This window comes from Vidua macroura, chromosome 17 (assembly GCF_024509145.1).
Source record: "Vidua macroura isolate BioBank_ID:100142 chromosome 17, ASM2450914v1, whole genome shotgun sequence".
NCBI classification, from domain to species: Eukaryota; Metazoa; Chordata; class Aves; order Passeriformes; family Viduidae; genus Vidua; species Vidua macroura.
The window spans coordinates 12,132,233-12,159,757 of record NC_071587.1 but is presented as its reverse complement, the minus strand read 5'-3'; the positions used below and the strand labels follow the sequence as shown (position 1 = coordinate 12,159,757).

The 27,525-nt window shown below is 38.5% G+C and overlaps 1 protein-coding gene across 6 annotated transcripts in view; it reads right to left on the bottom strand.

The window, feature by feature from the left end:
- PMEPA1 (prostate transmembrane protein, androgen induced 1) overlaps positions 1-27,525 on the bottom strand; it is a 272,991-nt gene that overhangs the window by 229,416 nt on the left and 16,050 nt on the right. For all 6 annotated transcript variants that reach the window (XR_008439739.1, XR_008439738.1, XR_008439737.1 and 3 more), the window contains exons 2-3: positions 26,713-26,820; positions 2,295-2,361 (exon numbers count right to left, since the gene is read on the bottom strand). The gene's annotated coding sequence lies outside the window, so the exon portion shown is untranslated. The remainder of the gene's footprint in view (positions 1-2,294; positions 2,362-26,712; positions 26,821-27,525) is intronic.

Here is a 27,525-nt window from a genome sequence, read left to right as displayed (position 1 = left end):
GCTGTTTGAGACTATTGATTTTACAAGTAAGTACTGTGAAAAAAAAAAGGTGGAAAATGTACTGGGGAAAATGTGGAATTTAAATGAATCCTATAAATAACTTTTACAGCATACACATCTGTACAAAGGCAGAAGGAACAGGGAGAAGTAGATGTTTCAAATTCACTCTAGTTATGGTGTTAGTGAGTACAGTCCTCATTCAAGTGCAATGTAAAAGCTTAGATTTCTCTATTCTTATTTCCAAATTATTTTAGATTTTCTAGATTACACAGAACCAAGTCGCTGCAAATTTAAATGAACCCTAAACCTTTGTAAGTGCATCCTTCTCAGCTCTGTATTTCATGTAGTTCAGAAACCCCAAAGAAATATCATTCAAGATCCTTGTATCAAAGGTATATGTAGCCAAAAAACTTCTTTACAACCAGATAAAAAGGATGATACAAGCTCTGCTGAGTGAAGACCACACATATGAGAAAAGCAAGGAAAAAAGAAAACATCCTAAAGAGGAAATAAACTGTAAAGACTAATCCATAACATTAAACCCCAACCCACGGGCTCCTGTCCCTGGATCAGATTCCTCCTTCTTTGCATATTCATTTTGTTGCCATCACTTTTCATCTTCTTCCCTCTTTCACTGTGACACAAAGGCAGAGCCCAACCACCCCTGCACACAGAGTCCACATGGGTGCAGTTGTTTACAAATGGGATGGCAAGCTCCAGACTTCCCAGTGGAGTTTCTCATCAGCAAATCTGCCTTTTGCTCCAGGATTTGATTTTTCCACACTCATTTGTTGTCATGTTGATGACAACAGTTTCAGAAGTACAGTATGTTTATCAGAAAGATGCATATTCAATTAATATTGCTTTAGGCAATCTTCACTAAAAATCAAGGCTTACAAATCTCTGCACAATTCTCACAGATCAGCCCCCTCCAGAAGGATGTTTCAGCAGGATTCCCAAGATAATGCTACCCTACCCTGTAAGACCCTGCCTTGCTCATTTGGAACTTGACTAGAACTTTATTTACAGTCAATCTAAACTAGATACACCAGGAATGGAAACCTAAAATGCTGATCCTTTGATCTGTCATCACAGTTTCCCAGACATTTATTATCAAGCAGTTTGGTACCAATAACTGTTTGAGCCACCTTAAAATAGTCTGTCACTGCAAAAGCAGATATATATTTATAATTGATACATACACACAAGAGCAACACACAGCTCCTGCAACAGAAATACAAACCCAAAGCATTTACAAGTTCAGCTTCCCTCCATTATGTCTCTCTACATTTTCAATTAGGAGAAGAGATGAGAATTTGGGCTTGTTTTTTTTTCATTAAAATCTTCAATTCTCTACATTTTTAATTTTAGTCCTAAAGAGCAACCTGATGGGTCATGCCAGGAAAGCAAATACAAGCAGATGTGTACTCATCTCTTCCCAGACCTTCACTAATATCTCATTTTTCTTGTCATTATGTAGCAGAATGGCTTTGCTGGAACCAAATGCCATTGGGTTAATTATGTGAAAACACAAATGTCTTTATGGTGTGCCCTTTTTTTGGAGGCATCCTATCTGTGGCTGATAATGTATCCAACTCACCATGTATCCAACAATTACCCTTTCAGAGGGATGAATATTCCCAAATATTTATGTTGCAGAGCAGAAGAATTCAAATGCATCAAAATTATTTTCATTGGCATTTCAAAAAACTATAAATTTCTACCTAAATAATTTGGAGAAGAACCTCACCACTGACTTACAGTCATCATTAAATACACATAGGGGGAAATTAAATTTTATTTCATGTTTTATGAGCTTCTTTTCAAGGTATTAGACTGGAATTCTGCCATTTGTTCAATTCAGAATTGATTCATCTCTCTCTTTAGCTTCTGATTTTAAGAGAACATGCCAGCACTCACACCTCAGACTGGATCAGTCCAAAACTACACCTCCCCTTACCACAACAGAAACATTTTAAAACCAAGCTTCCCTTCACCTGTTTTAAGTCATGCATTGCATTGTAGCCCTATTTCTTAATCTTTAAAACTCAGAATGTGTAAAAGTTACTATAAAGACTGATCTTGTACTATAGGTTAAATGTCAGTTTTGAACTAATGATCTACTGGGTTTGCCAAGGACGTGATTAAAATCCAGGACCCCGAGGTGTCAGGTAGGGAACCAATCCCTCAAGGCAAGCAGCAGAACTGGTTTCATCAGTGCAGACATAGCCTGATAAGCATTCTTAATTTAATGGAGCTCCTGCAAATAAACAAGCTTAATGAAGATTACTCACTTCCTGGAATTCATTGTGCTGCTCCAATTTAATGCTATCACTTCCATAAGAGGCTGTGACAAAGTCTCTGGAAAAAAATAAAATATGCAAATTCAGACACTTCAAAGGCTTTTATTTTAATTGTGCAGAAGGCAGAACAGAACAAGAGCAACTCCACTAAAAATGGAAAAAGCATAAGAGAGGAAACTGATACATTTCCATCATTGCTTTCAGCTCTTTAAGAACTACTCCTGAGCACACAAGTTCTCTGAACTACCAGTTCCCCTGAACCAGTGCAGTTCTCAGGATGGGTTTGCTGAACTGCAAGAAATGTCCGCAAAAAGAAATTAAGACCTCTCAATACTCTCTCCATTTTGGTTTTATTGCAACCACTGAGTTCTGCCTCAGTTTGCTGAAGTTTCTAAATACTATGATTCAATTTTGGATCACATTCAACAGAATCTGTGACCAGTTTTTAGTCATTTTCAAACAAACCTGGGCTGAACTGTGGCTTGGCACTCCAGCCAGGGCAGTTTAGTGGTTTTGATAGAATTTTGCCCAGAATTTGGGGGTTCTTTTGAATCAGAAATGAACTCAATATGAACAATTCAGATCTGGGCCAGGATTTGTGGGTATTTGGATCCACAGCTGTGGTTCTGGCCCAGTTCTAAAGAGAGTCAAAACCACAACTCAAATCAAAACTGAAAAAAAGTACATGTAAAGCCAGCCAAGTACAACAACCAAATTTTACACAATTCCCTTAGTTTAACAGTTTTACAGTGGATGTTTTAGGCCATTTTGCATGTACTTATTTCTCTCAGTCTTCCACAAGACTGTGCAATGACTTTGTACCAAATGAAAATTTCTTTAATGAGTGCAAAATAAGTTTTTAGAACTTCACTTTATTTTTCCTGCACTACACTTGAATTGGGTGGGGATAGGAACTCTTTTGAATTTGCTTTATTTAGCAAGTCATTTTATCTCTGCAAACAAGTTTAGTTTCAGGAACAAGACTAAGAATAAGCTCCTCAATAATGCTGAAATAGCCAGGTGAGGAACTGTAATGTTAGATTTAGGGGGGGTTGATAAAATCTAGTACAACAGCATTAAAGCCAAATAAATTATTCCTTAGTTTCTAGCCTCAGCTTACCACATTATTTTGGACAAATTATCTTGTCCAAAAGTGATATTGAAAATACCAGTTTGCTTTGTAATCTACTCCAGTTTCAGCTGGAGGCATAACTTCTTCTGAATCTTTTGAAACTACCCTTCTTCGTCCTGAAATATCTGGCCCCTGCACCCACCATAATAAATGCCTGTAAAAGCAGGTTCTGCAGGCACATGGTTGTTTGGGGAATGTAGATTGGAATACAGCAGTAAGCACTGTTATGGACAATGGATTGGTCTCCTAATGGAGTCCCATCATTAAAAAGATATAAAACCAAATCAGACAGAGTGATTTCTTCCTGACACAGGCCAGTTTCTAGGACAGAGTTCCTACCTCATCTTCAGATCTATTCCTTGATTTTTAAAGAGTACATAAAAATTTAAGGGGGTCTGGGGAGGGTGAGTTTTCTAAAAGTAAGACTTTTCTGGCATCCAATTTTTAAGCAGAATTTTTCTAATATCCTTTTAGCACCAGGGCACCAGAAACTTCTGAGACACCTGAAGGGAGTCCAGGGGTGAAACTTTCCCTGCCTACAACATCTCAAAAATGCAGCTGTTCTGCAGTGAATTTCTCAATGCACACTTTGTTTTTACTTAAGGCTGTAGTTTGCACTGAGTAACATCATGTCTAGGGAAAGGAAACTGATCTCCTTCCAGTATTCAAAAATATTTTCTTTTTAGGTTCTTAACTCCCTCAGTGGTTAATACATATAAAACAGCTCAGGGAAAAAAAAAATCATCACAGAAAATGAGAGATTCTTTGCTGAAGGGCCTCAGACCCTGGGCTTTCTTGGTTTACAGTGCATGCTTGTATAAATATTTATCTAAAAGAAATGAAGTGCTGCTATTACTAAGCACCAAAAAAAATAATTCTGAAACACATGTTTTCCCCAAACATTAGTTTGTAAGATGATGATTTTGTTCGGTGTGTAAATTCAGCCATTGGATGTAAGATAATTAAAAGCAGCTCAAACTCTTTCACTTTTAATTTATAGGTGCATTCATGAGGGAGAGGCCTCAGTTCTTCAAGCTATCCTGCACAGCTTCTCAGGCTGAATTAGAAACAAGAAGATGAAAGGTAATATCAGGATTCCTTAATTTTGTATAGTTAGTTCCTATATAGCATTTTTAAAACTCATTTGAAGAGAATCATTACGGAGTGGAAGAAATTTCAAGAAAAAAAAAAATTAAGAGCAGGTATGAAAAGGATTCAGGAGAATCTATAATTAAAGCCACATGCAGAACTAGAGCACAGTGTTCTTGTGCTTCCTTTCAATAATACTTCATAACCCTAAGGATATTATCCCAGTCAGGGGTCTGCTGAGCAGGACAAAAGAACATCCATATCCCAAACCTCTTTAAAGTTTGTATTTGGCAGGATAAGACAAGGGAGTGATCCTCAACACTATTTTGTGTTCAGGGTGTGGGCTTATAAAGACATATGGAACTAAGAGCAAAGCTTTGTGCTTTCATGAAGGGAGACTTAAGATCTGAAAAGAAAGACCCTGGGAAAAAAAAAAAAGAATTAAAACCCAACAGCCTACATAATAACATGAAGAATTTGGAGCACTTTTTAACCAACACAAAGTTTTAGGAAGCTTGGCTGTATTTATGGTTTGTGGGTTGGCCTGAGCAGTACACCTGCAAATCATGTAAGATCCAGCTTACACCCATCAGCTATTGCTGTCCCTGCCTTTTTTTTTTTTAACTTCATGTGAAATACTTTGATGAATTCTGTGGCATCCATTGACCTGTACATCCATTGACATCAGCAAAACAAAGGGATACTCTCACCAGAGAGGATGGAAACAACATATAGGAAGAAGCATGGGAGAGAGAAAACTTTTTGGATATGAGTTTCTGAGGGCAGATAGGAGTTTCTGAGTGCAAAACAGGCACAAACACTGTGATTCTGCTGAAATATGTCTGGTGAGCCAAAAGAGATGCAAAAAGGGGAAGAAGACAATCCTACAACTAGCAAATATGAGAAGACACAATAAAGACACACAGGGTTGAAAAAATAGGCGAGGATCCAGGCTGCTTGGATATCAAAGATTAATATATCTTGGGAAAGATTCGATATTTACAAAGCCTTTCTTTTAAACTGCCAGTTCATGGAGAGAGAAAATAGAGCTGGGTTAAAGACCTTGAAAGGCTGATGCAGTTGCAACAGCTCTGACAGGGTAAGGGAGCTGACATCCAGCCCAAAAGTCCCTGCTGCAGGGACCCTTGCACACCGTGGAGCTCCTTCCTGAGCCAGGATTTTGGGAACAGCGGCATGCGGGGCTCGGCACCCTGCATGGGCAGCGAGGTGTGGAGGGAGCAGATCCCTTCTCGAGGCCGCAAACAAAAAACAAAGCATACAACACACCTTGGTGTTAGCATGTATTTGATCAGTCACATGTGCCAAGGGCTTTTCCTGATGAATGTCTGCGTACACATCTTTCAAAAGGGATCAGCTCCCTTTCAAAGACCTGTGGGAGAGCCAAATTTCCAAAAATGATTCATGTTGTCTGATAAAGCCAGCCTTTACTGGCATGTACTCTATTAAAAATCTGGACATTTATGTGGGCTCCTAAATGGAACACAAGTTCTTTATCTGAATTTTGGCCCTGGAAAGCCTGTATTTCCATGATTCAGATCCAGTGGGGGCAGCACAGCTACTCACTTCTTCTGCATTCTAATCCTTGCCTACAAGCAGTGTATGACTGATATCTCAGATATGTATTAAAATAGATGGAATGTGACTGTCTTGATTTCCTTTTGGAAGAGGATCATGTCACTGAACTCCTAACACCACGTGTTTGTGTTAGCCCAGCCCTTCTTCTGTTATCAGCAGAGGGACACGTGAACATGGAGCTGCATTAGCTTTCTATGCCTGCTCTTTCTACATCTTATCAAGATATTTACTGGACAAGGACAAAAGATTCTTATTCACTAATCTGGCAAGCTCGAGAGTTTGAACTACAAACAAAGAAAAATACAGATCTGTACAATTGGAAAACTTCCCTGGCTTTCATTCCATTTCTGAAACTCCTTTTGTCTCCTTATCTCTGCACTTTTAGTGTCAGAAGTTTATGACCTATCAATCAATGAAGTATTAAGACTAACTATTAAGGACATATTTACGTGAGAACCCTGTGTAGCTCTTGGCATCGTGTATGGCCTCAGCCTCCCTTTGAGCCCACTCATTTCTCTGGGAGTATTTTACTCTTGGAAGAATGGCTTACTGTCAAATTTGTCATTTAACCATTGACAGACCTGCTTCTTCCATTTTTCAATTTGTGATCTGTGTAGGAATAACTGTTTGATCCAGGCACTTCTGTGGGCAGACAGCTTTATCAAATGAATCATTAATGGAGAATGAAATCTAAGCACACAAATCAGCAGAGACACACCAGAATTTGGTCTGGTATTTCTTCCTAAAATGAGGCATAGACCCTTTGGTTCTACAGCTGGTCTTGCCCATGGGATGGGTCTTGCAGCTCATGGCTTCATTCAGTAATATTTTTCTCCTAACCAAATTCTGAGATTACCACACTTCCCATAAAAAAGCAGATTTAATTCCTGGAGCTAATGCAAGTGTGGCCATAAATTTCAAGGAGGATAAACTCTCAAGACTGTCATCTGATTATTTGATTCTTTAGCTCAGAAGAGAGCAGATGTAGAGAAGGTTAACACAAAATCTGAGGAGAGAAAAAAGATTGGATTAGATTGAGATTCAAAAGATCTATTTTCAGATTTTCTAGCTGATCTAAAGAACTAGTCATTATTATCTTCATAATCTCTAATCTCCCCATTTTACCTGTTTTGTCTGTTTTATTTCTGAATGTTGATTAAATCCCAAAGGCAAGAACTGGTTTTACTCCACAGGAGCACAGCACACCTATTGGCACTTCTTGCTGTAACACTAACAAAATAATAAAGATATAAAATCAGATCACACTGTCCTCACATGTTTGAATATTCTGAATTTTAGCACATTTTAATTTTTTTTTTAATTTTGTATTTACATTTCAGAATTCCAACACTGATTTTAAATACTGAAAGTCTGGGGACAACTTAAGGGTTGCAAAATTTTCTGAGAAGATCAACAGAAATGCAACAGTGACTGAAACAAATGATGCCAATCACAATAGAAATAATTAATATTTAACTTTGCTTTCTTAGTCTTTTCTCCCTGTGTTTTACCTCCATAGCATCCCTCCTACCTCATACTCTGCAATTCACTCAGGCTGGAACAATCTGTTTGAAGGGCATGAGGAGAGACAGGAGAGGAGGACATGGGGAACATGAAAACAGCAACAAAGCCACATCTCCTCCTGTGATTACAAGAGGCAGAAGATCAAATATGAACTTTAATAGTAGCAAACTCAGGACTAGACTTAATAGTTGCAAATTGTTCCAAGTGCTCAGCACACCAATATGCAGCAACACTCAGAAATTAATCTAAGGAAAAGCTCATAAAGGTGGGGGGAACCCACCAGAGTGATAATGCATCATAGAGAGCTGTCACAAGAAATGAAAATACAGCAGCAATTAGCAGACACAGTACTAAGCACTGTGCCACTTTCCCCATTTTAATTGCACTTCATCTTAGTCAGAAACTAAACTCAAACTGAACTCTGTTGGAGATAGCAGAATTGACTCGTTTTGAGGAACACAATGGCCTAACAGTTAAGTTCTACTTTTCTAACAAAATAAAGAGTAGGCGTTGGAGAAAAGAAATGCAGGAAGAACTGGGAGTAGCAATGGCTCAGAATGATTTGCTCAGAACAGTGTTCATGCTCTAAAGGAAGTCCTTAGAAAACTCTAATATATCTCCCATTGCTCTCTATTAAATTTTGCTTACATTTCTACCTTAAATACTGTTGAGAACTCAGCTGTTCCTGATGATCAGGTACTTTTTATTGGGGTCCTTTCCTTGTTGGCTGGAGAGCCTCCATCCTCTTGTCCCTCCTGGAGAGTCAGGCACAGACCCCATGGCAACACGCCTGGGGCCAGACTGGCAAGTCCCTGAGTGCACAGGGCACTTTGGGAAGGCAGCACAAATAAATCCATTGGAGCTCGATGGGAAAAGCACTGGAGCCCTACCCCTGTCCTACAGCAGGGGTGAGACTCAGCCCTCCCCCATTTCTACCCTCATTGTCCTTGGTCTAACTTTATAACTCACAAGGGCTGTTTTTTTTTTTTTTTGGGTTTTTTTTGTTGGTTTTTTTGTTTGTTTGTTTTGGTGTTTTTTTTTTGTTTTTTGTTTTTTTTTTTTTTTTTGTGGTGAAACACACAGTTCTTTCTTTCCAGCCTGTTTTTCTCCTTGTTTTTGAGGTGGCAAATGTTGGGAAACAGAGCTGTTTCCTGCATGGCACCTACCACTGGGTATCCCAGCATTTTGTTCTGCCTGTGGGTTTCTTTGGATGAATGGATGCAAAGTGCAAACTACACAGGACAGCTCTGAGGAGCAAGATTCAGTCCCATATATTTACAGGAGTTCCTTTGCAAAGTGTTCTTCCCAACAGATATAATTTTGATTAAGAGATAGCTTTTCCTTTTGCAACGTGACACTGATCTGTTGAAGTTTTTAAATCCAAGATTAACAATCATTCTTCTTGACACGACATTTTACTTTTTTTAGCTTTCAATGAGATTTAATAACAGAGAAGAAAAGAGAAGAGAAAGAATTTTTGGCACACTCTGATTCCTCACACAAAACAATAACTGTTTTGGCATCCAGAGATGTCGGCTCCATACTGAAACATAATTTCACTTATTTTTACACATTGCTGGAGGAATTACCATTAGCTCTAACAAGCTCAATAAAAAATAGTGCCAATATGAGACCTCCCACTGAATAGAGAATAGGTATGTAGATGATGTTCAATGTTCACATACACATCATCACACTGCTCAGGAACACATCAAACAAGTGACCAAGAATGATGAGCCAGACCCTGGCATGTCTGCTGTGACAATGAGCCTACATCTTCTACATATTAAGCCCTCCTTGCTATCTTTTTCTTCTTAATTCTTTATCAATAACAGACTTTAGGGCCTCCACATCTTCTATAGCAGAAGCACTAATAGTATGTAGCTCCTAAACCAAACCTGTTCTAACGTAGTCATGTATTTCCAGGATTTATACACCTGACCAGTTTGATCAAAGATCCATCTCCATGTAAAGTCCAGTGGATTTTAAATCTAACACCTTGCCACTCCTAAAATCACACACAATTTAAGTTAGTGAATTCCGAAATACAATAGTAAGCACACAAGCAACAGAACTCATTATTTATGTCAATGCCTATTTAAAACAAGTCTTGAAATTTGAATAATTTCTTCATTATGATTTCTGCTACCCAAAGAATGCAGAATAAGACAACACAGATCAGCCATCCAAAGTCCATCATTCTCTCAGTATTTAACAGCCCAGGACAGCACCACAAAGTACTAATTCTCCCTACTAACCATTCAGAACCTAATTTGTCTGACACAATGTTTTAACCCAGAACCGTATGATTTTTATCACCATTATTTTCATACAAGAACAAAACACCAGGTATCAACGAAGCAAAGAACATTTCCAAGAACAGAATAAAGGATGATTTAGAGTGGAGGGGGTTTGAGACTGGCCCTGTTCAGAGCCTTGTGAGCAACCATTTAATGGCAATAACGTGAAGAACCAGTAAAGGTCAGACTGACCGTCAAATGTCAGTCCCAGTCATTCCACTGGACCAATTCCCAAGGCTCCTGACTCATTTTTTTTATTCAGGCAAAACCAAAGTCCTGTGAGGAGGGGGGGGAACTGTGTTTCCAGCATAAATATCAGACTGAGACTGAAGAACTGGTTTCAACTCACTCCTCCACAAAGAGAATTCCTTTCTTGTTTCAGCAGAATCACATGAGACCACAACTAGAATCAGGTCCTAATGATTATGAATGAAAAAACCCATTTGACTTGTACCTTTACTGTCTTTAGCTGAGGTCCATAAGCAACCTGACTGAAGTGTAAAAAACCCACAGTACTTTGAGCTTTTTGGATTAATTCTTCAATCAAGACTTAAGTCTGGACAGGATAAGAAATGTACACCAAAATCTAAGACATCACTACCTGCAGAAGAAAAGCACACACTGTACAGTTAAGTAAACCCAAAATAGTCCCATCATTAGTAACTGCTAGACAGCCTCCTTCAGTGAAATTATTGCTATTGTGTTTCCCATGGAGAATTCAAAGTAAGAACCAGATGTCTCTTACTTTTCTGTAAATTCAAACCTAAGTGAAGTGACAGCTGAATAACAGTAAAGGAGCTATTCTGAGATTTCCCATACAGAGTATGGAAACCACTTCCTTCGCCTGCAGGTGCTTGCATTGATTTCTCACATGGACTATGACCAGTAATTATGCCACTGTGAAAAGAAAGAACAAAAGCACACAACCCTCAGCCACCTCAAAGTACAATTTTAAAGCTAAGAGAAACTCTTATTTCCGATTTCTCCAATGAAATCCCGGGAATTTTGTCACTGTCACGCCAATAAAGCCAGCACAGAACTACCACCAATCCCTCTAGAACAGTAAATTTTTAGCAGGTGTCAACAGTAAGAAGATTAAATATGACCATGGTATGCTGCAGTAGCAAGTCTCCAAATTTCATCCAACTCAGCTTCTTTTTTTGTTTTTTTTTTTTTTCTTATAGTTGAGCTCTAACCATAAAGTGTAAACATGTTCCATGTCAGGCAGCAGGAACACTGATCATGGATATCAGGGACAAGTTGCTGAGCCCAGAGTGAATTAGTCAGCCAAGGAAAAGATGGGTGGGGTTGGCCACCTTATCAAACTCATTAAAAAAATTAGCAAGAGAAATAAGAATCAAGGAAGTAAAAAAGTGAATATCCTTTTAGAACTTTCTCCCTCATCAGAGTGGGGCTTTTGAAGAGAAATATGCAACCAGAGGATCGAACACCATGGTGGTTTTGTAGAGATAAGTGCATATGATTAAGAGTTTGTTGTCCCCAAAATCCTTGTTTATGTAGCAGATAAAAAGCATCCAGATGTCACCAAAAATAAATGCCCTGTTCCGTACGCTGCACTGTACGTCACTCTCACATGCTGCCGAGTTTGACATGGATTCAACAACCAGCAACAGATGGTTCAGTTCTCTGCTTCCAGGGTGTGAGTTTAATGCTTTTTTTAGGAGGTATTGGGGCAATTCTTCTCTGCCTTTTATTTAGGCTAGAAATTAAATTAATTCACTGCAGAAATACTTAAAATACAGAGGATAGCAGAGATTGGTAATGAGATTTTTTTTAATTTCTTTTTTAATTCTGAGAATTTATTAGCGTTTTTCTTCTTTTAATTTAAACCTAACAGCCAGAATTCATTGTGGCACTACCCTTCCAGGGACTAGAATTTATTTCTGGAGTGTAAAACAACCTGTAAATTTATGGGTGCTATATAAATAAATAATCCAGTGTTATTTTTGTAACTCCAAAGCATGTTGGCTTTTTCAAGTTCACATGATGAATCTGGAGTTGGGCCCAGGATTTTTGGAACAACAACTTACATATTGTTACATTAGTGCAAGATAATTCTTTGGGTGCAAAGATATTGAAAACTTTAAAAATCCTTGAGAATGGTGGTGGCTGAGACATTTAGTATGGAAGGAAATACCTTTCCCTGAACAATGTGTTCTGTGGTTTAGGCTTTAGGAGGTTTTTCCTTCTGTTTGAGGTTTATTTTATTTAATTGCAATTGGCAAAGGGTTTTAGGACATCATAAGGTCACTGCTTATGGCAAATCATCCCTCTCTGCATAAGAGGTAGAACTTAGACATTTGGATTTAATTATTTTGTTGTTATTGTTTGTTTGTTGGATTTTGGTTGGTTGGTTTCTTTGTTGGTGTTTTTTTGGTTTTTTTTTTTTCATGCAGAGGTAAGAATTTATATTGCCTCCTTCTTTAATTTCCACAACAAAATGACAAACCTTTCTTCACAGATATTAATTGATACCAGTGCCAACTTCCCCTGGCAAATCCTGAGAACTTGATTCTTTCATAATTCCTAACAGTATAAAACAGATAAAGACAAGAGTTTCAGTGATGTAAAAGTAATCTTGGTACATTTACAAAAACTACTACCTATGCAGTGAGATGTGAAAAAAGAAATCTGAGAATTACCAGCACTGCAAGAGACCTTCTGAGTCCCTTTCTTTTTGTTGTAAATACAAAATGCTGAGTTTATTTTGTTTATTTGAATATTTCCCTTCCAGTGTGCACAGCTGAGGGACCAAGAGTGCTTTCTGCTGAGGTATGAATATCTCAAATTAATATTCCTCGTAGCAACATTCACTGACCAAATTAGAAGACCTGCCAAGTTTTCTCTGGCAGGTGATGTTGGTAAGTGCTGGAAGTCAGATTTCTTTACAAGGTTACTATCATAGCGTGCTCTTCTAAAATGTTTGCTAGTACCTTGCTACAACTGTCCAGTTCCTTTAAGGAAAAAGACATTTTTGTAAGAGTAAGAATTCAGACTCAACAGAAATTCAGGACTTAATCCTAGAGATTCGACTCACATTAATATTCTTACCGGCTTATTGGATTTTCTCTGTGACTGAAATACAGCTACACAAGATACTGTGGTCTTTTGACAGGGAATAAGGGAATTTCTCTTAACTAGTCCCATCTAAAAGTCAGTATCCACTGTGCAGATTCCTTCTGCAGTCAACAGAAATAAGAACATCTGGAGAAAGTCAGCACAGATAAGTTATCTCTGACAGTAATCCCAAGATACTTTAAAATATCCCTGTACCCAGGTCTCTGTCCTTGACCTTAAGAACCCACTGTGAAAGTAAGGACACCACCTCATCCTCCCCTGTTCAGCGTCAGCTCCCAGGTTTGAGATTCCCCATTCATTATGTCAAGATATTATAAGGCACATAAACCAAAGAACAATTCTGAACTGGTTGACATTACAAATAAAATAATTTTCTACCTCCTTACCACACAAGGTGGATCTAAAACATTTTAAGGAAGCCAACACAACACATCACCAATGTCTGGGAATTTCCAATTCCCAGACAATGCATTTCACTACCTACAGTAACTCTTGGGCTGCATTCATCTGTTTCAGAAATTTTGTACTCACTTTAAGTTTAAAGCTGAAACACCATTTTTTCTGTAGTCAGTGTTGCCTCTGGCTCCATGTCATACTGTCTTACTCAAAAGTCACATCAGATGTGAAAAACAACTCGGTAATTAACCAGCAATTTGTATAGGAGATAAAGTATCTTCATAGTAGGGGTATAATGGAATCATTATTGAAAGCTGTCTAAAAGCACTATGTGAAAATGGAGAGAAAGATGTTTGACCTCAGGAATACCAATTTCACAAATAAAGCCTTAATAATAGGCTGCAATCACACTTGGCTGGGCATTATTTCCCAGACACGCAAGGTCTGCATTACAGGGCCAGAAGCAATGACTCACTGCCAGCTGCCGTGATGGCACAGGGCAGCTTGCTAGTCTGTCATAAGTTGTTTTGTGCACATTGTGAAAGCTTCTAGTCATCTGATCTCTCAAGAAAACAGTCCCTGTCTATAAGCAAGAAGGTAGGGAGCTTTCTCCATTTCTGAGGCTTCATTTAAACTTAGTTTTCTGAAGGGGAGCAAGAGAATCAAATTATCCTCTGCTCAAAGATGCCTCAAAAGGTACCTTTTTAAAGACACAACTAATAAAGGAGGGCTGAATGCTTTCCACCCAAAGGCCACACAAACACGTGTGTTTGATGTTACGTGGACATTCACATCCCTCAGCACTGCAGGCTGCGATCATCAGGCAGTGCTGGACTCCAAAACAAACCCTCAATGCTAAAAGGCTGCACAGCTTTTCTGCCCCAGTCCCTGTCTAGATCCTCAGCTGTCCAAATTCCCACCAGCTGCAAGGAAGAATTGGAAAGCCAGCCGAGTCTAGCAGTTCTAAGACAGCTGATGATCTGTGTCAGTAGAAGCCCTTATGATCATTGCCATGCTTTACAGACTTTCTTGGTTTATGTCTTTTTGCCCATGGAGTATCTGCTATTTCCTCTTGTCTTACAGGCATGGCAGTGGTCACATTTTAGCAAGAGGTACAGGTTTATGTGACTCTCCAAAAGTTTGGAAATGAAAAATTGGAATTCAGCTACTGACTAAAAGCTTATACAACTTGTCTGAACATCTTCATTTTGGCTAGTGTATCTCAGTTCCTTAGAGATTGGCTTACCTCATGAGATTTCTAGGATTCCTCATGTCTAAATTTCCTGGAGATAATCCTGTCTCTTACCATGCTGACACTGCTGAGTCTGCTCCTGGATAGTGCCCAGACTTTTAGAGGAGCAGCCAATGTTGGACATATTTTGCAATAGCTTCTTAAACATTCAGAGGGAAATCAGCAATATTTCTTGTTGTAAAGTGATGAGGGTCTTAGTTTTTCTGACACGTATCATCTGGTTCTCCAGTCTGCTCTTTGCAATAAGCAAGTAAGACAGGAGTCAAACTTCAAACACACACTGCTGTTTTCAGTAGTTTTTACCATTTCTCATTTCCCACTGACACTCTCTGCAGATCACATACGGTGTTCACACTTCTTCAATACCTTAGAAAAACCGAGGGAGCGAGATCAAGTTGAAAAGCTAGTACATAAATTTTTCTATAGAGGGAAAAATCACAGACAAAAATTTCCTGCTTGAGGGTATAAGTTAGCCTCTACGTGCCTGAGGTTAGGACAGATGGGCCCTTCTGAGCATATAATAATTCCAGGATTGTCTGCTGTAGGGCTTCCTTGTAACTTTTTCATGTGGGACTGGCCACTGCCAGAGGTATGGATTGGACTAGAGGGCCACGGCCATGACAATATCATGGTACACTTCCTGTCACAGCATTATCAATTGTTAGTTTCATCTGATATGTTGCCCCCTCTCATTATAATAAACTTTAAACTTCCAGCTGCTACAAGAGAAGTTTTTCCTCTTCAGTCAGCAACAGTATTTGTCCAGTAACTAAAGTTGGGCATCATTTAACATCAGTTTCTCTAATACCACAGACAACAATTACACAATGGCTGAGTCATATCTGGGGTTTGAAGACTGAGCTTCTGCTCAAATTCTTCAGAATTAGGGAACTTGAAGCAATAGTTTTGCAGATTTCAGGAAAAGTACTATGAATGTTCCAGCCTGAAATTCTTGCTACATAAAGCAATCCTGCTTTACTTTTAGTGCATCTTTCATAGTGTTCAGACTGAAGATGCAGGGGAACCAAGTTGAGGAGGGACGGTTTTCACAAGAAAGGACAACTGTATCACTGTAAAATTGTGTGTGACCCAATTCAGAGCACAAAGCACCAGGAAAGGCAAAGACAGCTGAGACAGCAAATTCGCAATCTGAACACTTCGGAGATTTTCCTGTAGGCAAAAGAAAGAATAAGACAAAATGAAGGAGAAAAAGATAATGAATGAAATTACATAAATTGTTTGTTTGCATCCTAATAATGAAGGACTAAGATAGATCTTCACTTAAACAAGGAACTCATGCTAGAGAATTCCATGTTAGCTGTTCACAGAAGCTGAGTACCCCAAACTGTAAGTACAATCAAGTTTATGTAATAACATTTCTCACACATTATTTAGTAGTCAGATATCCCAGTCTCATTCTGAGATGATACAGAATAGTACAAATCACATTTCATTACAAGCACTGCTAGAATCTGGGAATCCAGTTACGACTATGTATGTATAAATAAATATTGTGAATGGAACAATTAGAAGAGCAACAATCCCTAAGCTTCTCCAAATCAAAAATATAGTAGGCATCTGTTTGTATTTGAACACACACTGAAAGCAGCTCCTTAAATCCACAGATTTCACAAGTATCTGCATTAGTAGCTCTATAAACTTTCAGATTGTGATGTTTGCTGTATTTAAACCTGATACTGATGCACCTAGAAACAATAATGAGAAAACTGAGGCTCATACTGACTGCTCACCTGCTTCTGACCTCAGGGGGAGCTCGGCTGGAGTAAGGTGAAGCATTTCAAGGTATAAGCCAGTTTGAGTCTGAAGGTGCCTTCATGTCACACAGGCACTCAGATAAGGTTCTCAAAGATTGTTACAGAATTTTAAAAGGCTTTGTAGAGTGAATCCATTGCCTACCTGATAGATATGACAGATGATTGCACACCATCTTAACATTTACTGTCTTTGAAGTGATGTGCAGAGCCTAAGATAATAAAGTGATCTCCAATAATGCTCCAGAATCAGAACACAAAAGAATCTGCCAGAGGCTCAGTTCCCTTGCAATGCAGGGAGACACAGTCCAAGCAACCTCAAACAGGAGAACAAGTGAGAAACTATTCCCTGCTTCCTTTGGTTTCTTAATAACCAAATCAGCCTAAGCAGGAGTAAACAGTGTTTGTCTAAAAGCATCAGTAGAAAACATAGAACTTATGATAACTTGTTAGAGTTGTGCTAATTCTTCAATGAGTATGTTAAAAGAATGATCATCATTTAATTTGGCTTAAAAAAAATAACTTCAGCCAATCATTGCAGTTATACAGCTCTCATAGCTGGAAAAACAAAACATATATTGATCAGTAACATTTTAGTTTTCAGAAACATTAACAGTTTCAGCTTTAGAAGAAAGGGCTATAGCTCACAGTGTATGTAAAATATTCTAGTATAAATGAATTTGCAATGGCAAAGACGTGCTATGTTTACCTATAGATGAATTTTTCTTTTCATCCCTATGTCCCATTAACCTGCTCTCCCATTCCCTGTGGAATGCTGTTGGCTTACACCACAAAGGATCTCTTTCCCCATAAGGCCAGAGCTGTGTTTGTTTCTCCAAAGTGTCCCATGAAAACATGAAGTATCTCTTAGACAAGAGCACAAACTCATCAGAATTTTGTGTTCAGACAGGGGTAGCACCTCACGGCTAGAATTCACATTCTGATTCCTGATAAAACCCTTCTGTGGTTGCTTTGCTGCTTCCAGCAGTGTCAGCCTTTTTCTTCCTTTGTTTGTCTCTCAAATGTACTGTCCTTTGCCACAGTCATCATTGTTTTGTGATTTTTAAGATTAATTCAGGAAACTTAAAGTGATTCATAAGATCCCCTCAAGGTCAGAGCTAAAAGGAATCATGAAGAGAGTATGTTCCTTCAGGACTGACATGGCAGTGAGTGTCTCAGTGCTGTGAGAGGCAGGGAGTAATGGGAATTTTTATACTTTACAACAATACTGAAGGTTACTTCACAAGCTCCTAATTCAGATTTTCCAGCAAAAGGACTGCCAAGCACAAAAAAATATTTCTGCTTAGGCCTGGTATCTGGTGTGGTAAGTCAGTGTGAATGGTCCATTAGCCCCCAAGAAGTCCAGCGGAACGTGGTGGAACAAATCCCGAAGGCAGCGCAGAGATGAGTAATGGTGTTACACTGGATCAGTGTTACACGAGGAGAGGTGAACAATGGCATCTGTATTTCCCAAAGCCTGGAATTTCTCTCCATGATTTTTTCTCTCCTAGCAACAGGACTTTCTCAGTTTCCACTTCTCTTTGGAAAAAACACCGTATTTATTATGCCAGTGACCAGCCTGATCACAACCCAGATAACCACATTAAATCAGTAGAGATTTTACCATGACAAAGATGTATCCAAATTACCTTGTGCGTGTTTATCTATTTTGAATAAAGCAAAAACAAACTAAGTAGCTCAAAATTAGGAAGATGTGGTTTCAGTTTGAAAACTGAAAAACCAAACAAAACTGAAAACTGAAAAACCAAACTGCAAAACCATGACATTAAACATTATGATGAACGGATTTTCTGCATCACTTATGTAATGAATAAGTAGTAAATATTATTCTCTACTACTTTGAGAGGAAATGATAGTGGAAAGTAGAGGAGAAAAAAGGAATTTAAAACTCCAAATAAAAATAAATTCTAATCCAATACACGCTACTGCTAAATCTGATCAAGTGCTGAGGACTTCATAACAGAAGCAGCATCTTTATCCTGACAATTATCCTCCTCTTCTTACATATAGTTCTCTTCAAGGCACCTTTTTTTCCACACAAAAAATGCCTTGATTGATAATGAAATTCAGTGACAAACCTGTGGGTTCTCCAAAGACAGATTGCAACTTTTGGAGAATTATTGTGTCTCCTAAAATGTGAACACAGACTGTTTTGCTCAACAATTCCAAGAGATGTCAGGAACATGGTAGGTTATGCATACTGTTTTATTTTGCATAACACAGACTTTTGTAACATGCAGGAGATCTCTCATCTTAAAATTAATTTTTAATTAATTTTTTTCACAATTCAGCACCATATTCCAAGTAATACAGAAGGCATTGAAATCCCACAAGGAACTCCAATAACATACCAGGATACCTTGTAATTTATGAGATTCATATGAGACTCTTTGCAGTGTGGAAACAATTTTACCAAGATTGCATACGAAGTGTGATCCTTCAGTATGACAGTGTTCCAGTGTTCTCTGTCAGAAAGCAATGTTTGTTTGGGGATTTTTCCTCAGCACTAAAATAAAATTGACAGAATACAGTGATGCAAAGAATCAAAAAATCATCCTTTTACTGTCAAAAAATCTTCAATCTAACCCCCAAGTCTAAACTTCTGACAAGGAAAGGGAAAAGGTAGAGCATATCCTGCTGGTGACAATGAAAGGAAAAGGATTTTTAATATGAAATAGGTCACCTTTATGACCAGGTGTCAGCTGTGTGTGAGTGATGGATGCCTCTGAGAGATGTTTCAACCTACAGATGTATGAGTGACACATGAAAATCTTCCAGCAGAAGCTGCTTGCATAAAAGACAGAGAACATAATGAAGAAGTGGTATCTGACCTTTAGAGGGGAGAAAAATGGAGAGGGACTGTGCAGCTGACTGATACTTCTGCAAAAACAAAAGTTAAAGTTCAAGCTGTACTACGGTGATACTGGGGCTTGTTCTTTCTCTTGTACAAATTACTACTCTCCCCATGACCTGCAAGATAACATTACCTGAAGTAAGAGGTACAGAAAAAGGTACAGTATTTCCCTAGGGCTCTGCAAGTATAAACGTTTCATTATTCTTCCTTTTTTAATGAGTGGGTTTATCCTATGCTGTTTGTATAAGCCACAGACAAAGGTAATTCTGGTTCCTTCTTACACACTGCTTACTGTGTCTAATTACATCCTGTGCTTTTTCTGACATGGATTTCTCCCTAAATTTCCATACAAAGTGCATTCACAACAGTTCTCTCCCACAGGGTGCTGAAGGGTGTTGGATTGTGTCTCTGAAACCGGGAGATGCTCAAGGAAGGAAAGGCAGGGAGCACTTAGGGGAAGTTCCTCTCAACCAGGCTCTCTATTGCTCTCAGATTTAAGGATGGTCCCTTCTTCCCCAGAACCTAATTTATACAATTTGTCAAGAACAAAGAATGTACAGATTAGTAGCTCAGTATTAATCAGCTGAAATCAGCCCCTGTCATTCTACTCCCACAAAATTGAAAGCCCTTTCAAAGAATCAATGCCTTGGAGTTCTGGATAATCATAATTTAATATTTGAAACCACCACTCATGAGGTACCTATCTATCAACATGTCACTTCACACACTAACAAAACAATTCTTCTTCCATTGTACCTGAGCTTAAGAATCTCAAGGTGTTTTGGAAGCAGTTAGCCTGAAAAGTCTTATGGGATTCTTGTGATTCCCAATGAAAAGGTTGAGTTGGGACCTCAGTGGTTGCTGGATTTCTGGGAAGAACTCAGTTTGGACCAATGAAAATTAAATCTCTTTAAAATCATGTTTAGCTTTATGCTTAAAACTTGAAACACCAGAAGTGGCCGTTCACCTTTAATTTAAGCCATAGTCTGTCAGTAGTTACTAATGCTGCTGGATCCCCTAGTAGATCAGAGCCATCATCAAACACAAAATCTATCACATGCAAACAGAATTTGTAAAATGTTTTATGCCACTTGATCATAACCTCAGAAAAGTATTGATCAAGTTTAAGATATAAAGAAAAAAATGCTAATGACAGATAGCAAGGCTGCTGACACATCAACATTTAAAAGCACTCAGCTGAGTTATTTCTTTTTATCTATCGAGAATGACTTTTGCATATTTTTATATTCTAAAAATACAGGATTAACTGCATCTGTTAGATCAATAGCATAACGTATCAATGCTGTCATCCATAAACACCCAGTCTGTTTTATGAACCAGATTATTAGTAGTTAAATATTTAAAGCTGCTTGCCCTTTGGATCTCACTTTGATGCTTGTAGCCAGAACATACTATCTTCCAACACCACATCCAGGCTCCACAGTGTGGGAGGAAGATTTTGAACCAGACCAAGAGCAAAATTAATTTTCCATCCTTCCAGACATGAAAAGAAAACCAAGAATGGGTTCAAAACAATACTGCACATTTTGGCTCATTAGAGATTGTCTTCAAGGAATGATACAGAATGAGCCGTATGAGAAAAGGCACAACAAATTTCAGGGGGCAGAGTTAGGAATAAAGGTTTGGTTATCGCTGTGAGTCCTGCCACACACAAGGCAATAGCCCAGCAAAGAGTGAATCATCCAGCTACGCTTGCTTTGTCTCCTTTTGTTTCATGACTTTCTCTTTCCTCTGCAGTGTTTGTCACCCTCAGTCCTCCTCTGTTCAAGCCCATATCATTCCCTATTATTTGCTCCTCATCCCCTGCCTTGTTTGGTTTGAAAGCTTAAAAAATAAATATGTGCTACAGACCATCTATTACAAGTAACTCCTTGAAACAATATTTCAATTAAATCAAAATGACTGGATGCCCAAAAACTGGGAGGGCACAGCAGCAGCAGAATTGGAGCTGTTTTTATCAAGAGTATTCCAGAAGCTGATTCAACAATCCCTGGCATGTCTATGGGACAGAGGCAGTGAGGGGTGGGCAGGGAAATGGCAATGCTGTGACATGGTCCTTTCATCCAAAATAGGGTCAAGGCAGCAGCAACCACAGCACAACACATTTAACCAGGATTGTCTCCCTGGAATTGTGCCCATTTTCCCAGGGTACTTGTCAGGCTGTGCACTGAAATTTAACAGTTGGTTTCAAACAAACCCACAGTTATATGACACTGAAATTTTAAGACTGAAATCCTGCCTGGTTTCCTTTCATGGTAACCAAAGAACAAACTTAGAGCTACAGAGTAAAAATCAAAGCAATCCAACAAAAAAATATAGTATTTTGCTAATTCTTGGTGTCCAGTTGTATCTAAAATGATTCCTGCTTTGTCTTTTTCAGTTCCTCCAATTGCTTATTCTCTTTGTGGACTGACCAAGATGCTCTGAGCTGTCTGTGGCAGGTGGGACAAGACACATTCTGTGGACACAAACAGTGTTAAACTTTAAAGGAGCATTTCAGCATCCAAGGCAAGGGGAACTGGCATTGAGGTGTGGAAAGGATGCTCACAGAAATAAGTTTACAGTGAAATTTGGGACATCTCTGCTAGACAACATCTGTGTACAAGCAACAAGAAAGTGTAATGTGTGATTAGCCCAGACATGCTGAATTGTCTCTTCACTCTGTAGGAGATACTCTGCTGGGACCTGACAGAGATGGAACTGATAGAATTCAGAGAGCGAGAAAAGCACAAATATTAGTTACAACCAAACCAAGGCTGACTCCCAGAGCCACCAAGCACAGACCTGATTACCAAAAATAAGGGATATATTTATCTAGCACGCCGTCCCCATGATTGCTACTTAGCTGCATCACACAGGAAGCAATCCAATGTGTTCATAAATTTGTATGAACTGTACTGGTAAATTAAATTATAAATGTCTTCCCAATGAATTCCCATCGATTTAGAAAATTCAGTGAATTATTTTAGATTAAAAAGTGGATGTTTACAGATTTCACAGTCAAAAAGGTAGTGTGGCACAACCACTTTGCTCGCTACTGCTAATAAGTCTGTCATCATAACAAATTAGCATATCTGTGTAAAAATATACATGTATTTGCATATATTCATCTGCAGACATTTCCATTCCTGTTTTAAAAGTACTTCACAATGTCATCTCAAACCCTGTAGTCAGTATTAGTATTTATATGAAGTCAGTTAAAGTTAAGATGCCAAAATAGTGCTTTTGTTTCCAGGAGACCTCTCTGTCAATTTATTTCAATTTAAATATAGCATATTAGTTTTCTCTAAAAAAGAGGAAAGAAACAGAACTGAGCTTTTTGTCACTTGGAATCACATTATCTCCTAAGTATAATTCACATAAAACAAATTATGAGGCTGATCAAATGCTCTGTTAACATAATTCTTTAATAATAATATCACTTAGATCTTAAACTGCTTAATTAGATTTCAGTCATTGCAATCAACAGCCTCATTGAAACTGTTCATCTATAATTTATACTCTTTGCATTTTACTGTTCATTTTAAAAACAGCATTAACAATAAGAGCCAATAGTAAGTAGGAAAAAATAGTAAAAATTAAAACCCCTTAGATTTTGGGGTGAACTTAATTCCTGATTCACTGAGCATCAGTAAAGATATTTTAACTGGTTTGAATGGATTCATGATTTCCCTTTAGGAAAAATACATTTGGATTTCAACCACACATCTAGATACAGCTTTTGCATCTGACCACAAATCTGAACTGAATAAAATAAGTTGTGCTTTTATTGGAAAGTTGGTAAATTAACTAGAACTTTCAGACTCTTGAAGCCTAAACACATTCAATTTAACTTCCAGTCATTAATTAGATTTTTCTAGATAACGAAGGTGTAAAGAACAGGCCTAGACAATGCCACATTTGCTGAAGTCACATTCTTTACTTTAAAGAAGACATGTTTACTGAGAACAATGCAGAATATTCTGTAAGGAAGTATTTATGCATTTTTGAACATCAGAAAACAGCCATGTACAAAATAACTTTTTTTTTTTTTTTTTTTTTTTTTTTTTTTTTTTTTTTTTTTTGAGTGCAGATGGAAATAGGTCATCCAGGAGCAGATGACTTACTGTCTTGGAATAAATTACAATTATATCTCCAATGGTAAAGTACAACCTTTGGGTCTGGCCTGCAGGAAACAGAACTCCCCATCGGATACCAGCCCCCTACACAGCACAGGTGGGATATTACAGCTCCAGGACTTTAGAGATTTGAGGATTGTGATTCCTCTTTGAACAGAGAATATCTTCATGTTAACAAGTCAGGAGTTTTGCTTTTATTCCTATTATTTGAATAGCAAAATGTTTATCTGTTGTTATTGCAAGATGGTATATTTATATACTTCCAGATTTATAAATATACTCTCTTTAAACACACAGTGATTGGTTAACACCTTGGTGTTTCTTCAATAACTATTTTAGCTGCTTAAACTGAATACATTTCAGTAGCTCTTTCCTAGCAGTGCCCACAACAGACCCCAGCAGGATTTTAACACCCATCCCTCTAGAGCATTCTGCTGATATGCTCAAAATATAAGTGTAAACTAGCAGGCATCTGCTAAGCTACTAGGGAAGTATCCAGTAAGTAAATAAATGCATCTGGGTTGCAGCCACTGAGATTTATAGCACTTTTCCCCGATTTCCTTTTTCACACTACAGTAAATACAGTAATGGTGCTGGCTAATAAACAGCCATAAATCTGCCTTCCTGTGTTTATGATGTTTGCTGATTGAAAAGTAATGCTGTGAAACTGATGAAGTCAGGGACTATGAATGCAGGAAGGCTTTGGGTGCTGGGGGGAACACGTTTTTAGTGCATTTGAAACAGTCCATTTTGCAAGAGGTCTCCACTCCCACATCAATAAGTTGGGGTTTTCTCATAACCTTCACCCCCTCTATTTTCCACATGTTGTAAACTATATTTTTATTCCTAATAAATCCAACAGACCCAGTGCAGATGTAGAATAGAAGAGGAGGTCTGGAGTTTTGTGAACATGGCTTCTCACCAACAACTTAATTCAGTTCCCATGAAATCGTCGGAAAAATTCCTCTAGACTTCCATGAGAGTTGAATTGGGCTTCTGTTACTTCCTTCCTTCCACACTGTTTCTTTTATCCCACTCTTCCATCCTTGAGGGCAGTTTGGGAGCAGTGGTATAGAACTCACAGCTGTTCTTACAACTCAGTTAATAGAGCCCTGCACCCAGCTACTCAAATGTTGGCTGCAGGAGCTCAGCAGGCAGAGAGCATCCTCCCACTGATTCTCTCAGCATCTCACAGTCTGCTGACCCTGATGGGACTGTCCATAAAAGTCAGACATTTCTTTTCAAGTAATGACACTGATGAGAAAAGTGACAGTGGGGGGTTTTTCTCAGACATTCGTAGGTGTTAGTTTGAGAACTAAATCAGAAGCAAACAGAGAAGGTGATTTAATTAGACAATTCTATCTTTAGAAACTCTGGAAACAACTTATTTTATCAACTAAAGGCTTGGCACTTCTGTATGTTGGAAGTGCTATACACTTGTGAAAGGTAGTTCAAATATTAATTAAATCAGTTTGCAGATGTCAAATCTGTGAGATGTCAAGTGATAGCTACAGGGAATTAGCTGTGTTTATATTTAAAAAGAGGGGAGATATTTTCCTTTTTACCAATGAGAAGATAGACACTGTTGGCATCGGGCAACAGAAGTGATAACTTCTTTGCAATCCATCTCCTCTTGCCCATGTATCCCCTTCCCTCCTGGCAAATGTGCTAATTTCAGCAAAGTTTAAAGTGAATTCCTTCAAAGAAAACAGTTAAGACAGGTCTAGCTATGCTGACCTGTAAGAGGTCTCTCAAGAGGAAGCATAATTTCATTTTAACAACCTTTATCCCCTCCAGCAGTTACAGCTACCAACGCTGCAGACTGATATAAAATCCCCAGGGCTACAGGAACCTCAGTACAAAGGAGGAGGTGAGACTTTATGACTGACTGAACAAGAAATCCCATTATTTTCCTTCCACAAGAGCCCACACAAGAGTCTTCCTCATCCCCTCACAGTGAAACCTGCACTAATGCTAAAGGGGGAAACTCTCAAATCCAGCAGGTTGCGACACAGGGAGAATTCCCTCAGGAATTGCAATGGACACTCTCCTTCCCAGCTATTATTGACTCCTCAGAATTGCACAAGACAGGACAGGTGAACTGTCTGGAACTCATCAAAGTTCACAAAATTGGGGTAAGATCCATTTTTATTCCTGTTTTTGATACACACAAAATGCACAGAGCAAGCAGTTTTAGGACTGACACAAGTGGAGAAAAAGCCTTTTTGAACAGGAGAATATTTTACTTTCTGTAATCAAACTATATTTTGCTCAATGATATTTGAAATGGGAGTTAAACTGTACACCAGGACTAGCATCATTTTAATAGATACTTTGCAGTAGGAGAATTGAAAACTCTGAATTTCAAATGCAAAAGAAAAAAACAAACCCTGTGCAGCTCTAACACTAAAGGTCACTGCTTATCTTGCTTTATCCCTGCTATGCCCAGTTTATAATTTTTTTGCCATATATGAATCTCCAGACCCATTTTTATTAGTGCTAAAATAGACTGTTCTCCCACTGTCACACCATCTGTCTTTTCCTCCTGCCAGCCAGTATACAGAACATCTAGGAGTTGTTCTGAAAGGAGAAAAATGGGAAAGAAAGAAAACTGTATTGTTTTGGTCACACACTCTGCTGGTGACAGCCTGTTTCCAGCAGCGACTGTCTCCACAGAGGGACACATTCAGCCTTCGCCAGCCCATGACACACACTGAGTTTAAAAAAAACAACAAAAATGAAAAAAAAAACCCTCACTGGTCTGAAATGAGGAGAAATGAGATTTGCTTTCTGCTCTCCCACTGCGTGATTCCAGAGAAGGGCGACTCCTCTCAATTCAGCACTGTCCTTTTGACATTTCAGGTTCTGTCTCAGAAATTTCTCCTGACAAATTTCTGATTCAGACTGAGCCTGAATCAGCACCAACAAGACTAGTTCACAGCACACACCAGGAATGGGATTTTCAGAAAGTGACAGCAAACACAATATGGGCTGTTGCTGCCTTTTTAGAATTTACTTTGACTTTAAATGTAAAAACTTTTGGGGGGACTTTTTAATACAGGTATCAAATTCCATTTTTCCCCACATAACAGCTCTCTGTATGAGTGGCAATCCAGGAGACTGCAAGCTCCACTTATACTCAAGATAAGACAGAAATTAAAAAGTACTGAGTGGCACAAGTGGGGCAACAGGCTGTTATTACAAGGAGTGTCCTCACAGATAATTTTATACCTACCTGACACAGCAGTCACATCTCATGAAACGAGCTGGATCAGTCATGTTGTGTTATGTGTTAGAAATAGCTGCAGATATTTTTCTAAGAGGAGCACACAGAATCAATGGTCTGTCAGTAGAAAAAGAAAAAGGTAGAGTGAGAACACATCATTCAGAACATATTATCAGGCTGACCATCACCCAAGTCCTGTGAGGTTGTACCAGGAGAGTGAGAAGGACTGAGAAGCACAAGATTCCTGTCAGCATTCAGTCTCTGTCTCCTGCATTTAATACATTAAATTTGTACCTTAAGAGAACAGTCAGACTTGTTTAGTTCCTGGGTTGCGGTATGAACAGTCACCTCTCCCTGTTTTGACCATTGGATATTTCAAAAGCAATGAAAGAGTGGGTCATGACAAAGAATGAGAGATAAAATAGATTCAGAAATACAAAACCACAGAAAGTTCTGGAAGCCATATTTTCCACTTGTTTGCATGCATGAGCACTCAATAACAAAACTTAGTTTCACAGAAATAAATCCCAGCACTGCATGAACCTATTCCAGTATGACAGCACTTCAGATCTCAGATTGAGAGGTTGCTTGGACAAAAGAGAGAGGGACAGCTTTGGAACTGGGGAGCTTCCATTTCCTTTCCATCCACTACCAGAGCAACACAGCTTCATAGTCTAACAGTCCTTGCAACATCCTGGCTTTTTCCTTTGGGCTAAAAATGAATTGGCATTGAAGGCAGTTGATTTTTCAAACTTATAAGATTTTTCATGGGAAAATAGCACCATCTGTAGGAAAAAAATGGACCAAATTTGATTGAAATGT